The following is a 12,689-nucleotide window of genomic DNA, read 5'->3' as shown; positions in this document are numbered from 1 at the left end:
CAGTCATCTGTCTGCCTGTCCACCCATCCATCCATCCATCCCTTCACATTTTGCTGAGCACCTGTTCTTCACCAGGCACTGGCCTCAACAGAAGGATGCAGAAGTGAAAGACCCCAGCTTCGAGGAGCCCATGTCTCCGGGCAGGGGGAGAACTATAATATATATATATATATATATATATATATATATATATAGAGAGAGAGAGAGAGAGAGAGAGAGAGAGAGAGAGAGAGAGAGAGAGAGACGCCTAATATATAGGCCTCCAGATAATATAATATAATCAACACAATTATACAATCACATCACAGTTCAGAGCAGTTACTCAATGCCATACACCATCCAAAATGATTTTAATCTACACATCAATTTAATCCTCACTGCAATTCTATGAGGCAGGCACTATAATCACTACCATTTTACAGATAAGGACACTGACGCACAAGGAGGTTAAAATAAAATTTGCTCAAGGTCACACAGCTAAGAAATGTGTCCAGGGGAAATGACCCAGCCTCTGCTCCTAACCACTGCTCCAGCCCGCCTCAATGGCAGAAGTGTGTACAGAGCAAAGAGGGAGGCAGGGGAAGAAGTGAACTACTCGGGGTGGAGGGAGGAGGGGCTACCCAGGAGGACTTCATGGAGGAGGTGGCAGCTGTGAAGGAAGAGGAAATGGGGGAGCACACACATCCCCTAAAGTCCTAAGGTGCCTTGTCCACACAAAGACTAAAGCTTTCCAAACTGGACCACAATTGCTGGCCTCCATACACATATTAAGTGCCTACTGTATGCCAGGCAGTGGGAGTACAAAACATAAATCTTACTTTTGCCCTTAAGGTGCTCCCTGTCTAGGGAGGAAAACAGAACGCCCAGACAGGATTTCCAACTGCCCCAAGTGAGTGAGGGTGAGTGATCGAGTGAGGTGAGGCCCCTGGAGCCGCGCTTGGCTCCGACGCTCAGGATCTTCTGTGTCTTCTCTGCGTTTCCATTCCCCTCCCTTTCCCACCTGCAGGAAGTCACTTCCTTCCTCGGTATAGACGCCAGCACCAGAGGAGCCCACCAGTTGGAGGGGCCCCCGAGAACGCCCTCTGAACTGGCCTGCTGGTCGAGATGGAAAATGTCCCCCTCTGTCGGGCCTCTACGTCCCCACTGCCCGGGGTACCAGGGGCAGCTGGGTCGGCTCCTTGTTTCCTTCCATCCTCTCCCTCAAGCACCCCCACACTGGAGAGAGCGGTGCGGAGGGCAGCCTCCCTCCTCTCCTAGCAATACTCAGGTTCGCCTTGGAGGCCCCCTTTCTGCACCATGTAGCAGCCTGCAGGTGGGTGGTGCTGACGGACCCCCCCACCGCTGACCTCAGTCTGAGAGTGGACCTGACCACCAAGCCCAGGGGGCCTGAGAACTGGCTATAACTCAGTCGAACGAGACCCATCTAATTGTGAACTTTCTCAGGAGGGAACGAGCTCTCTGTTGCTGTAGCCGTGCAAACCATCCACCCGCACGCTGCTGGAAGATGCCTTCCTGGCCTGGAATGCTGACCTGGCCCATCTCCAAAGTCCCTTCTCCGTTCAAGCTGCTCCGATTTTGGCCTGTTTATGAAATATTTGTTTCATGCCAGACATCATTCTAAAGGCTTTACGTGTATTGAATACTTCAGTCCTCACAGAAACCTCATGTGGGTAGGTGTTATTATTGCCCCCATTTTACAGATGAGGAAACTGAAGTTCAGAGACTGTAAGCCACCTAACCTAAGTCCACACAGCTAGTAAGCAGTGGAACAAGGACTTGAGCTCCTCGGCTGCACTTCTAATCACTACGCTCTCCTGCAATTCATTTGATTCTCCGGGGGGGGCTCGTATTACAACCCTCATTTAGTGATGGAGAAAAATAAAGTGGCCTGCTTGGGGGTCCCAGAGGGGACCACAGTGCAGGGTTTTCCTATTGGACACATACTCAGAGTTAGATAAGACTCTCCTTGCTAACTCTGTTGGGGGGAGGCAGCAAGGAGCTAGTGCCCCCTCCCCAGCCCCTGCCACACTGAAAATAATCCTGAAGATCTGAAAAACAAAGGTGGCATCAGTTTTCAACCTTTATTCCATGTTCACCACGTGCCAAGGCCTTGTTAGGATTAGGCTCTTGGTACCGTTGTGTCCCCAGCAGAGACAAGCACCGACCAGGAGGCTAATCACTGGAGGTCCTTGGGCGGCGGGGACCAGAGCTTGAAGGTCCCGTACTCAAGCCGCCACCCCCTCCAGCCACGAGGCCAGCCCCTGGGTTGTCCTGTGCTGATGGTGCCACCTGGTGGCACATGTGGCTCTCACCTGTGATGTCTTCCTCTCCAGGTCACTTCTTCCCTCTCTGGGGTCTTGGGCTGCCCAGAGGCCACTACTCAGCAAGGTCAGAGCAGGACTTGAGAAGCCACGTGATAAAGTCGCAGGGGGCAGGGGGTGGACAGGGCAGGCGGGACCAGGCATGCGCTGGGGGCCTGTGGGAACAGAGGGCAGGGCATGCGGCTGCAGGGCCCCAGCCCGCCTGCCTCCTTGGGCACCCACAGGAGCCTCCTTCAGAGCCCGCCCCACTCTGTCCTAACAGCTGCTTTGGCTGGGAACACCTTAGAAATTCCTCTTGGAAAGCTTCATAGGAGCCAGTTATTGGGCGCCAGGAAAACCAGTCCATGGCCCCCAGCAGGGCTCCCCATAGAGTTCAGCCAATTAAGGAAGCAACTAGCCTCCCCCGAGGCTAATTCATGCACTGGCACCTCACACAGCTTTATGGTTCTTTGGGACAGAGGGCCTCAGCTCCCTGCGGGCAGAGCGGGCTGTGCGGCAGCCACTCCTTACAAAGATTCCTGGTCCCACACCAGCGATCCAGCTCCACAAGCCTTCCGGAGGCCAGAGGACCTGTGTTTTAACAGATGCTGGTTGTCACACTTGAGAAACTGCCCGAAGTGCTTCCCAAGGCAGATTTCCAAGGGGCTGTGGGTAGGGTGATGGGCAGCTCTCCAGGGGGCCTGCTCTGAAGGGGCCACTGGCCAGCAGGAACCCTTCAAAGAGGCTGGGTTGTCCCTCCTTCCTTCCTTCTCCCCCCTTCTCCTCCACTTGTCCTCCCTCCCTTCTCCCTCCCCCTTGGAAGGCCGGTGTGGTGGAACTGGAACAAGCCCCCTCCATTTGCATCCCAGCCTTACCTCCTAAGCCAGTGGGGGCAGTTTCCTCACCTACAGTATGGGGGTGAAATACCCACCTTGCACAGATTGGATGAGGAACAGTTGTGGTAACACAGGTGAGAGTGCTTGGCAAAGAACGAGATGTTGATTGAAAGTAGCTGTTTTGCCTCAGCCTTTGAGCCTCTCTCGAGTAGGTCTCTTTACAAGAGGTGGGCTGGCGGCTCAGAGGGGAGCAGGTTCTGCAGAGAACAAGCGTCCAGCATCAGGAGATGAGGCAGGTGTAGCCCCCAAGGGTGTGCGGTTATGGATGAGGAACTCTGCCTGGGGGGCGGGCCTGGGGGCAGCAGGGAGACACGCGGGAAGGTTGGGGAGTGGGAACGGGACGGGAGGCCTTCCAGGCAGCCTGGAGTCCTCGAGCTGGACCCCTGGTAGGTTCCAGAGCAGGGTGCAGGGGGCTGGGCAGCATCCGGTGACTCTCCCACCAGCTGACCCCTCAGGAAAGCTCTGCTCTCCCCTCTCCTCCCTGCCCAGAGGTACCTTTCCTCTCACTTCTCTCCCCATCGAACTGTGTCTAGGCCCGCTCCCTCATACCCTCTGCCTGGGGAGACCTGGGTCAAGGTCAGAAGGCCTTAGGTCCACAGACAGCAAAGAACCCAAGCCAGCACCTCTAGTTCCTACAGGAGTCCAGAAATCCCTCCAATGGCCCACAAGGAACTTTGGTTCGCTCATTCATTCATTCAGCAAACATCTCCAGGGCGTTGCTCTGAGCCAGGCCCTGTCCTGGGCCCTTTCCATCTAGGACAGAGCTTGACACCCACACATCTAAGTCACAACCCAGTGGGAACCCAGTGTGAAGGGGACACAAGCCCAGATCAGGCTGAGCCTGCCATGGAAACCAAGGCCACAACATTCACAGAGTCTTGGTAAGATGCTCCAGGAGTAGAGGAGAGAGGGCTGGCAGGAGGGGCTGGGACGTCAGGTCCAGGCGAAGAAGCTGAGACAGGACAGGGGTCCAGGGGAGCCAGACTGGGACGGACTCCCTCCTCCCCCATCCTCTGACGAAGCTACCTTCTCTCTCCAGTGTCAACAATCAGATGAATGAAACCATTTATTTTTCTATTAAAAAATTACTGGTATTGCAACTAGTATAGATTCCTACTGTTTTCACTTCACAGTACAGATTTTCAGCCACACTCTGAGTTAAGCAGATTCCTGGCTGTTCCTGGAAGCCCGGCATCATTTATGACACGGTTTCTGAGTGGAAAGACTTTCTCCAGAAGACACAGCTCATTTGGAAGTAAAGAGATTTCCTGCGTTCACTGGAGTGAAAACCCCGTTCTTTACAAAACCGCCTGCAACACTGAGGAGAGGCGGTGGGCTTTTTAGGACCAGAAATCTTCATGGGGCGTGCTGATCGAGAAGGACCACAGTCTGCCCTTCGTCCAGGTAGAAAAAGAAAGGGGAAAAGTCAGCTGAGTCTAGACTGTGAAATTTCCACCAGGTCACAGCAGATGGGCAGCAGCCTGAGAGCCCAAAGATTTCACTCACCCAGAAACCTCCTCCCCAGGAAATTCCCCCACCCCCACAGAGCCCAAAGGAAAGTATTTTCAGGCTTCTTCCATTGGACTTGGGTGAAAGTATTCCTAAGCAGCGGCCCAGCCTGGCTGGGAGCCCGGGCCTGAGTCACCGCATCCCTGCGCCCTGCTGGCCACTTCTTTTCCTTTCTTCCCTCCCTGAATCTATCTGCTGATCTTTGTGTCACCACCTTCTGGAAGATGAGCCATGCGCAGGCCATGGCCATCCCTGAGCTGCCCATGGGGCCGGGGCTGGGCTCCTTGCCAGATGCAGCTGACCTCAGAGTAGGCAGGAGGCCCATTGTCACCTGGCCCAGGGCCTGGACCCAGGCAAGGGTCCCCTCTGACACCATCCTTCCCCCTCCCCCCCCAGAGGGGGAGGGGAGGAGACTAGCAAATGGTGCTGGGGTCCGGGCAGCTGAGGGGACAGCTGTGCTTGGGGTCAGGTGGGAAGGGTGGAAGCAGGGGTGACGGCAGGAGGCCTTGGCTGTTTGCGGAACACACTGGGGGAGGAGGAGATGAGGGGGGATGGGTTCAGTGGGCTTCCTGGGGTCTGCAGGTGGCCTGGGGCTCCTGCCACCTCTCCCTGGAGTCCCTGTGGCTTTGCTCCCTCCCCTCCCCACCCCTCCCTTTGCTCGTGTTCCCTTGACAGGAGGCTCTCAGGCTCACAGAGCCGCCCCTGCCCTGGATGAAATGTCTTTCCCTCGGAGTTGTTTTTTTTTTTAAGAAGGATACAAGTCCTCCTTTTTTTTTTTTTTTTTTAATTTATTTAATTTTGGCTGCGTCGGGTCTTCATTGCTGCGTGCAGGCTTTCTCTAGTTGCGGCGAGCGGGGGCTACTCTTCGTTGCGGTGCGTGGGCTTCTCATTGCAGTGCCTTCTCTTGCTGCAGAGCACAGGCTCTAGGCGCGCGGGCTTCAGCAGTTGCGGCACGCAGGCTCAGTAGCTGTGGCTCATGGGCTCTAGAGCACAGGCTCAGTAGTTGTGGCGCATGGGCTTAGCTGCTCCACAGCATGTGGGATCTTCCCAGACCAGGGCTTGAACCCATGTCCCCTGCACTGGTAGGCGGATTCTTAACCACTGCGCCACCAGGGAAGCCCTTTCCCTCGGAGTTTTCACCTCCAGGTCTTTCTTCTTCCATTTCCCGAGCAGGTCTCTTTCCTTCTCACAGGTGAGGACAGGGGGGTGTGGTCCCCTGCCTCCCCCTCTTCAGGCCAGGACATCCCTGGTCCTGATCATTCCCCCCACCCAACTTCCAGACCCTTCCCCATAGAGGGCTCCTCCAGCCTGCATCTCCCTAGTGCCCAGCTGGGGTCTGACCAGGGCTGAGGTCAATGGGACCATGGCCCCGCCCACATTCTGGACAGATGCCTCCTGAGAATCCCCTACCTCCTTCTGGGTCCCCTGTTTCCCCTGAGCTGCTGGTCGACCCTCTGCTGTGCCCCCTCTATGCCCCAGAGGCCACCCCCCACGTGGGTCCTCTTTTGAAGTAACTCATGATGTTGACTAACGTCTGCCTCTCCCGTGGCAAAGCCTGCCCTTCCCTGAAGGGGCCCATTAGGGCGGCCCGAAGGGAGAGGCACTGCCGCAGAAGACCCCCTCTTTATCCCGACAGGCTGATCCCAACCCCTCACATCATTGGCTGAGATTGTTCACAGGTCATTTTGATTTAGAAAAAGGCTTTCTCGGGCTCTTGGGATCCGCTCTCTATGCGGAAGTTCAGAGCAAAGGCAAAGATGATACTCACCCACTTAGCGGGGCCCATGGGAGGAACTGAAACCATCTTTGTGAGACATGCGCCAGGAAAGACGGAGGGAAGGGGCTAAGAACTGGCATCTGTTACGGACGCAGGAGGCCTGCAGGCACTTCACACACGTGATGTCACAGCCCCCCAGGAGGGACGCGATCCCCCTGTTGACAGATAAAGAACCGAGCTGGGGAACCCGGCCAGCCAGGACCCAGAGCGAGGCAGTGGTAGGAACAAGCCCCTCTCTTCTCTGTAAACCGCCTGCTCTCAGCACAGAGGAAACTGGGGCCTGAGGCTTACAATTTCCAGGGGATTTTCACTGGAAAAAATCCCTACAAGTGCAAAGCCAACTTTAGGTATGACTGTGAATATTAACTTCCCCTTCTTGTGAGAACAGAACCCACAAGTTACAAGTTCTAAAAGGCTGACAGAACCATAACATTAAGCAACCCAGGAACATAGACTATTGTGTATGGACTGTCCGCCCACCTCTACAATGCATTCCCTGTGATTTTGTACACTGATCACCTCTTTGTTGGACAAGGATTCTGGAACGTCATATTCTATCGAGAGAATATAAACTTCGACCAAGTTTCCTTCATAGATGAGCAGGAAGAATTCAGGGCATGTCCAGGTTCCTCACGCGGGGACTCCCCTGCTCCTTGGATGGACGACCCTCCATACCCAGTGTGGCTGTGCTGTCCTCTCTGCAGGGACCTATTGTGAGTTATGTTCATTGATGTCAATATTTCATGTCAAATCACCAGGAGATTTAAACCTTATTCCATCGTGTTCATCGGATGTCCTCTTCTTCATTCATCGGTGGGAGAATTCCTGGAAGCCATCTGGACCCTCAATGGCCCAAGAACTGGCCTCCACGTGGAGGTAACTGGGAGCCACATAACCCAGGGCCAGTCCAGCGCCAGCCGCCTGGAAGAGAGAAGAGAAGGGAATCGAGGGGAAAGAGGTTTAACTAACTGAGGTTGAAATGTCTCACATCTGCAAACCTTACAGAAACCTATGGTCATGTGGACGCAATGCAGTTACATATTGCAATTCAGTGGCCGAAATAAAGCCTGTATTTTGACTGAATGGCACTGACTGAGCAGGTACATCCAGGCAGGTGGAACCAAGCCACTCCTTGGCTGTTCCAGAAAAAGTGCCCCAAAGAGGATGCGGCAGCCAAACTCCTGCTAGTTTTCCGTCTCTCTCAAAAGGCGCAGCCTTGGAAATAACCCTTGCAGGTAGGGGTGGCCTCTCTGCCTTATAGGAAACTGAGTCTGGACTTGGAGGCAGGAGTTCTGGGTTCAAGGCCCAGCCCGGCCTCTTCCTACCTGCGGGAACTTGGGCAAGTCATGAGGGTCCTCTGAGCCTCCCCTTCCTCCTCCATGAGGCTGATGAAAAGAACAGCCACAAGGAATGGGAGTGCCTGTGAGTGAGAGCCCGTGGACGTACACGGGGCTGTTCACTTCTGTCCGGGGATGCTGCCGTCTGGGGCTCTGCAGGGGGGCCCAGGAGCCCAGTTCTGGGAGCTCCTCTGTCTCCCCAGGCATGGAGAAGGGGGTGATGTCTCTGATCAGGATTCTGAACCAGTTCCAACTAGGCTGTGGTTTCCCAGCAGGCGGGGCGCCAGCCTCCCGCCCTGGCCTCGGCCTGCCCTCCACACGGGGGCGCTCTGACCAGCCCACCCGGCCACCTCGGCAGCCAGGCTCCGCCTCGTTTCCTTTCCCTTTCAGACCTGACGGATGACTGACGGCTCCTCCTCCAGCTGTAGAGAACTCCAGCCCGCACTTTGCCTCCAACTCGATCGTGCAGGACCCAGCTCCCCTTCATCCTGGCACCAAACGTCTGTTTGATCAGCTTTTCATCCGTTTTCCGAAAATGTGGTGATTTGAGGCTATTCTGAATCTTGCAGAACTGTACGTGTTGCACCCTGGCAAGATATTGATGAAGCCCCAAAGGTGATACTGGAGATGCCCTGCTCTCTGACGGCCCCTTCATCCCCTCACGGCCCCCGCCATGGCCCCCACAGCCCCTGGCTCTCTCCTCTTTGCCAGGGCCACCGTGAGGAACAGAGGGTCAGCTGAATGCGCTTAGCAGAGGGTCAGAGAGGCGGTGAACGTGTCGTCACCGGGTGGGGATCCTCTGTCCCGCCCCACCCCCAGGTCAGCTGGGAGGGGAGGGGTGGGGCGGGAGGGGCGTTGGGGTAGCATACAACAAGGTGGCATCTCCGTCCTGACATCCTGGATTCCACGGCCCCTCTGCTCAGCCTTCGTGACAGTAAAAAAAAAAAAAAAAAAAAAAAAAAAAAGATTGTTTCAGTGCTGGTTAAGTGTTCTGCATCTGCATCTCACATCTTTAGTAATAAGCTTTCTCATTTGACAGCAAATCCCAGTTTTACAAAGCACTTTTTCAACCATTTTTTTTTCCCCTTGTGCACAGACCCCTGTAAGGTAGCAGCTCCCCAACTTTTCAGAGAAGGGAGCCAGGCATCGGAGAAGCTGTGGCAAGTTCATGAGTTACTGTCAAGGATGCTCATAGGTTGATCCAGCAACAGAAAAGCCAGGGGTACCCTGATTGGGAGCTGCGGGCGTCAGGGCAGGGAGCCAGGGGCCTGGTAGGCAAGGTTGTGGGTGGTGGCAGTGGACCTTGGACCAGGGCTCAGGATGGAAGCTCTGAAATCCCAAGGGTGAGGAAGGAGGAAGAACAGAGCAGGGCAGAAACAAGGACCCAGTGAGGATGCTGGGGGACAGAGTGAAATCAGAGCTCAGAAAGTGTAATAATCAAAGATCTATAAAGACAAAGCTCATCATACCCGCCCTCCCACCCCTCAGTCCCTCTCCCCCAAAGGGGTCTACACCCTCAGGCTCACCTGCAACCTTCCTCACTCTTCTGACCTGCAAACAAATAAAGCACAGAGCCACACACAGCCAGGGAACTGGGTTTGTTGGTTTTTACTGCGGTAGGGCCATCCTCGCCCTTTTCACCTGAATGCATCCTGCTTCGGGCCGGTGGGCAGGCCGGTGTGGGCTGCTCCAGCCTGCCCCTGGCCGGTCAGCTAAATCGGGAGGGAGGGCCAGGCAAGGCTGCAGAAAAGCAAAGATCTGTTGATCTGCTCTGCCCGGGGTGGGGTTGGGGGGACTGGCCCTGGGGGAAGAGGCAGAGGGCCGGGAACTGAAAGAAGCCAGCTGTGGTGGGGACAGCCCTGCCCGATTGACTGACCTGGAGAGGGCAGGAGTCCCCACAGGACAGTCAAGGCTGTTCCTAGGGTGGGGTGGGGCGGCAGGGGGAACAGGGGAGGCCCAGCAAAAACTGGCAGAACCGCCCCCATCATAAAAGGATATGTTCTCGTCAGGCTCTTTTCTAATCCAGACTCCCCTCCCCCCCATTTCTCCCGGTCGCCTTGTTTCACCACTGGGGAAACTGCTGGGAGAAGGAAGGAGGGAGAAGCAATGGGGTTTATTAGGAATGGTGACTTTGTGATTTTCTGCTGCTAAGCGGCAACACTAGCTTGCCCTCCCCCCGCCTGCCGGACAGAGGAGAGGGGAGAGTGAGGCGCAGCCCCAGCCCGAGGTCTGGGCATGACAGCATGGGGCAGCGAAGGCTACAGGGCCACCAGCGAGCACCAGGGCCCCAGCTTCTCTCCGCCCTCTCTGAGACAGTCTTACTGAATGTAGTCGGTTGAACTGTGTTCCCCAAAAGATATGTTCAAAGACTAACCCCCTGTGAATGTGACTTTATTTGGAAATAGGGTCTTTGCAGATATCATTAGTTCCTTTCATCTTGAGATGAAGTCATCTTGGATTTAGGGTCGGCCCTAAATCCAGTGGCTGGTGTCCTTGTAAGAAGAGGAGGGGACACACAGAGACACAGGAAGCAAGTCCACATGAAGATGGAGACAGAGACTGGGGTGATGTAGTTACAAGCCAAGGGATGCTGGGGGCCACCAGAAGCTGGGAGAGGAAAGGAAGGATTCTCCCCCAGAACCTTCAGCAGGAGCATGACCCTGCCGACATCTCGACTTTGGAGCACTTACCTCCAGAACAAGTGTCTGTTGTCTGAAGCCACTCAGTTCGTGGTACTTTGTCACAGCAGCCTCAGGAAACGAATCCACCAAATAAAGAAACCAAGCAGGGGTCATTAGGGAGGATGATGACTCTCCTGAAGAAGAGGCAGGCAAGGGATTTTAAACACCTCTGAATCCACTTGGGAGCAACCCTTTTACAACAAGGAGTAGTAAGAGAGAAGTCGGTAACCTTGTATTGTAAAGCCACATAACCTTATGAAAAGTCTGGAAAATAGAAAAGCACATTTACCTGTTATCCCATGATACCCTTTGGAGTCTACAGACCTGGGTTCAAATCCCTGCTCCATCTTCCTTTTGACTTGAACGTAATTCACTTCTCTGAGCCTCAGTTTATTCATCTGTAAAGTGGGGATAATAATCCCGCCCCCCCCCCAAATTTATTAGAATTAAACAAGAAAATACACACTAGGTCCTAGCACGTGCCTGGCTACTCACCAAATCTTAGTAAGGTGCTTGTTGAATACTGGTTCCTCCCCCTCTCTGATAAAAAGCTCCAAAATGATGAGACTGAGTTCATTTTAAAATCCCTAAATGTGGATGTATCACAACTTTCTTCTTCCTTTATTTGGAAACAATGAAGGTTTTGTTTTTTTTTTTAACTTTTAGAAAGATTTATTTTTAAATTTACATACAATAAAATTCACTCTCTTGGGTATATAATTCTCTGGGTTTTGACAAGTGCATAGAGTCGTGTAACCACTACCATAGTCAATATAAAGAACATTCCAGGAACTTCCCTGGTGGCCCAGTGGCTGAGACTCCGCATTCCCAATGCAGGGGGCCGGGCTTCGATCCCTGGTTAGGGAGCTAGATCCCGCATGCATGCCGCAACTAAGGAGCCCGCCTGCCCGACTAAAAAAAAGGATCCCGCACACCGCAACGAAGATACCGCGTGCCACGGCTAAGACCCAGCGCAGCCAAAATAAATAGATAATTTAAAAAAAAGAACAAAAAACAGTCCATCACCTCCCCAATTCCCTCCTGCAGCCCCTTTGTGGTCAGACCCCCGCCGCAGCCTTCAGGAACCACTGGCCTGTTCTCCTTTTGTCTCTTCCAAAAAGAGGTTCATAGAAGTGGAATCGCAAGCACGTGGCCTATCGCGTCTGGATTCTTTCACTGGACATACGCTTCTGAGGTCCGTCCATGCTGTCGTGCGGCTTCCCCCGTATTGAGGAGGGGTTCCCGCCGAGTGTGCTCCTGTGTGGATGACCACAGTGGCTGACCCCTCCAGGTGAAGGATGCGAGCTCTTCCCCGATTTCAGTGACTATGAATAAAATTGCTCTAAGCATTCACGTCTGGGTTTTCGTGTGAACATGAGTTTCCATTTCCCTTGGGTAACACCTGAGAGTGGGGTTCCAGGTTCCCATCAGGTTTCTAATGGCCTCTGAGTCAGACCTGCTCAGAGGTGGGGTGGAGAGAGGAGCACAGTCTGGGAAGATCTGGGTCCCTGTCGCAGCTCAGGGATGACAAAGGTCAACCAACTGAGGAGCACTGCTGTCACTTCAGCCTCCTCCAGGTCTGCTTCCCTTGTCTTGGAACGACCAGGCCAGGGTGGGGAGGAGGGTGGCCAGCGACGGGCCCTGGGACTAAACCGAGCTTTGTGGTATAATCCGTATGTTCCGCTGCAGCCCTCCGGGGTGGGGAGGTGGGAGCAGCTCTGTTTAGTTCTGGTGCTACTGGGCCTGCAGGTGGGTCTGTGCCATCCTTGCTCTCGCGGCTGTTTCTGGACTATTCTCCTCCCTCTTCCTTACAAAGCCTCCCTCTGCACCTCCCATCCTCAGCTCTCCTTACGTGTCACCTGTTACCTCTCCTTGCGGCAGGTACCCAGACCTCCAGGCCACGCTGCCCCCGGTCCTTGAAGATCCTAGCGCATGGCCTCCTGCCCCATCCACCAACTGCTCCTGTCTTCTCAGTGATTCCAGAATCCGTGTCGACAGTCCTTAGGCCTCTCAGTCCTTCACTTTCTCTCCTCCAATGGCTTTGTCCTCCTCGAAGCCCAAGGACCCAAGGCACGCTCTGGACCTTGCACCTGTGCCCAGATCCTTCAGCCCCTCAATCTCCAGCACTTCTTCGTCACCACCTCTTACCATCCACTTCCTGCTTCCGGATTCCTGCTTCCAACAATCCT

At 54.4% G+C, this 12,689-nt stretch overlaps 1 long non-coding RNA gene across 4 annotated transcripts; it reads right to left on the bottom strand.

Moving 5' to 3' along the window:
• Positions 1-1,506: 1,506 nt before the first annotated feature.
• On the bottom strand, positions 1,507-12,115 carry LOC132528694 (uncharacterized). Of its 4 annotated transcripts, none has more exons than XR_009543271.1 (10): positions 11,590-12,115; positions 10,996-11,115; positions 9,346-10,898; positions 8,605-8,743; positions 8,212-8,406; positions 7,158-7,403; positions 6,474-6,637; positions 3,232-3,393; positions 2,313-2,476; positions 1,507-1,580 (listed from the first exon to the last, which is right to left on the bottom strand). It is a non-coding gene; the product is annotated as an uncharacterized LOC132528694 (long non-coding RNA). The 4 variants fall into 4 exon arrangements; XR_009543272.1 differs by lacking the exon at positions 1,507-1,580 and having other exon boundaries at positions 2,093-2,476; positions 9,346-9,559; positions 10,510-10,898; XR_009543270.1 differs by lacking the exon at positions 1,507-1,580 and having other exon boundaries at positions 2,093-2,476.
• Between the last annotated feature and the right edge of the window lie 574 nt (positions 12,116-12,689).

Source organism: Lagenorhynchus albirostris, chromosome 11 (assembly GCF_949774975.1).
Source record: "Lagenorhynchus albirostris chromosome 11, mLagAlb1.1, whole genome shotgun sequence".
NCBI classification, from domain to species: Eukaryota; Metazoa; Chordata; class Mammalia; order Artiodactyla; family Delphinidae; genus Lagenorhynchus; species Lagenorhynchus albirostris.
Note: the sequence above shows the minus strand (reverse complement) of the source record. Positions and strands in the feature narration are given on the sequence as shown.